Here is a 2500-nt window from a genome sequence, read left to right as displayed (position 1 = left end):
GGTATGCCCTGATAGGCCCGGTATGCCCCGATATGCACACGTGTGCCCCAATAGGGGTCGGTATGCCCCGGTAGGTACGCGTGTGCCCCGTAATGCACGTTTCGCAGATCTCCCCGCATGTCCCGCCCCTATATGTAATACTTACTTACTTACTTACTTTCTTTCTTGCTTGCTTGCTTGCTTGCAATGGTTGGGAGTGCCCGGCATGCCCCGCTGCAGAGACCAAGGGCGCAATGACTTGGCACCGCGGATGCCGGGACTCCGGCACTTCCCGTGGCACTGATGGTTGGTTCCAAAGACAAAAGGCCGTGCAAGGCCACCGCACCGCGGATGATTTTGCTCGTGCTGGCGCCGTTGTGTGGCCAAAGAACATGCGCGAATGCTCGTGTCGGAAGGGTTGGTGTCCTGGCCCCGCGGGTGTCACGAATGCTCGGTTGCGAAGACCATGGGACCAGAGCCATGGCACGTCGGATGATGGCTCCAGCTGGCGCCCCGGCACTTTCTGTGGCATTGATGCTCGGTTTCAAAGACAAACGTGCGCAGTGCCAGGGGACCGCGGATGACTGCTCGTGCTGGCCCCGTTGGGCGGCATTGATGGTCGGTTGCAAAGAAAATGCGCGATTGCTCGTGTCGGGGCCCGGCAAGCCAAGGCCAAGCGAGCCATGGCACGTCGGATGATGGCTCCAGCTGGCGCCCCGGCACTTTCTGTGGCATTGATGCTCGGTTTCAAAGACAAACGTGCGCAGGGCCAGGGGACCGCGGATGACTGCTCGTGCTGGCCCCGTTGGGCGGCATTGATGGTCGGTTGCAAAGAAAATGCGCGATTGCTCGTGTCGGGGCCTGGCAAGCCAAGGCCAAGCGAGCCATGGCAACGCGGATGATGGCTCGCTAGTGCTGGCGCCGTGCACAGTGGCCTCGCACACTCGCCCTGCACGCTTCCCTTGCACGCAGCCTTGCACACTAGCCTCGCATGCGAGCCTTGCACCCTAGCCATGCAAACTAGCCTTGCACGGTAGCCATGCACACAAGCCGTGCACATTAGCCATGCGCACAAGCCCCGCACACTAGCCTTGCGCACAACCCTTGCACACAAGCCATGCACTCGAGCAATGCACACAAGCCTTGCACTCAAGCAATGCACACAAGCCCTGGACACTAGCCTTGCACACGGGCCTGGCACACAAGCCTTGGGCACTAGCCTTGCGCACTAGCGTTCCACATGAGCCTTGCACACTAGCCTTGGACACTAGCCTTGCACACAGGCCTTGCACACTAGGCATGCTTGGGCGAGCTGATCCCGCATCAAGTCGACGGGTCTAGGCATTCTTGGGCGCAGATCCCGCATCGTCTCGTCGCGTCTGGGCGCAAACACGTCGCGTCTCGTTGCGTCTTCAGAAGTCGTCGCTAACAGCACCTTTGGTTGCCACTGGTGGTTAGGCTGGTTGGTTGCGCAAACCCTATAGGAGGGTGGCATGCTGGTGGGCGTTTTTGCCCGGATAGGCACTAGAATGTGCAGATTTTGGGCGTTTTTGCCTGGATAGGCTAAGGAATGGGCATGCTTTGGGCGTTTTTGCCCGGATAGGCACCGGAATGCTTGGCCTTGGCTTGTCCTAGCAAGGCATTGCTGGGTTGGGCTCCCTTGGCCTTTTGGGCGCCTTGGACGATGTCTTGCGAAGACCATGGGCACAAGGCCATGGCATATGGTGAGGAAAGGACCACGGTTGCCAAGGTTAGGCACCGGAATGCTTGGCCTTGGCTTGCCAAAGCAGGGCATTGCTGGGTTGGGCTCCCTTGGCCTTCCGGGCGCCTTGGACACTGTCTTGGGAAGACCATGGGCACAAGGCCATGGCATATGGTGGGGAATGGACCACGGTTGCCAAGGCTAGGCATATAGAGAGGAATTGCATTTTTGCCCGGATAGGCACCGGAATGCTTGGCCTTGGCTTGCCATAGCAGGGCATTGCTGGGTTGGGCTCCCTTGGCCTTCCGGGGGCCTTGGACGCTGTCTTGGGAAGACCATGGGCACAAGGCCATGGCATATAGTGAGGAATGGACCACGGTTGGCAAGGCTAGGCATATAGAGAGGAATGGACCACGGTTGCCAAGGTTGCGCAAGTTTTGGGCATTTTTTGCCCGGATATGCCCAAGTATGCCCCGATAGGCCCGTTACGCCCCGGTATGAACGCGTATGCCCGGATTGACTCGGTATGCCTTGGGATACATGCGTATGCCCCGATAGGCTTGGTACGCCCCGATATGCGCACGTGTGCCCCAGTAGGGCTCGGTATGCCCCGGTATGTACGCGTGTGCCCCGATAGGCCCGGTATGCCCCGATATGCACACGTGTGCCCCAATAGGGGTCGGTATGCCCCGGTAGGTACGCGTGTGCCCCGTAATGCACGTTTCGCAGATCTCCCCGCATGTCCCGCCCCTATATGTAATACTTACTTACTTACTTACTTTCTTTCTTGCTTGCTTGCTTGCTTGCAATGGTTGGGAG

Source organism: Tasmannia lanceolata, unplaced genomic scaffold, assembly GCF_043159265.1.
Source record: "Tasmannia lanceolata isolate RefF3 unplaced genomic scaffold, GAP_Taslan_0.1 ptg000194l, whole genome shotgun sequence".
Classification (NCBI taxonomy): Eukaryota; Viridiplantae; Streptophyta; class Magnoliopsida; order Canellales; family Winteraceae; genus Tasmannia; species Tasmannia lanceolata.
This window is presented reverse-complemented; position numbering follows the sequence as displayed.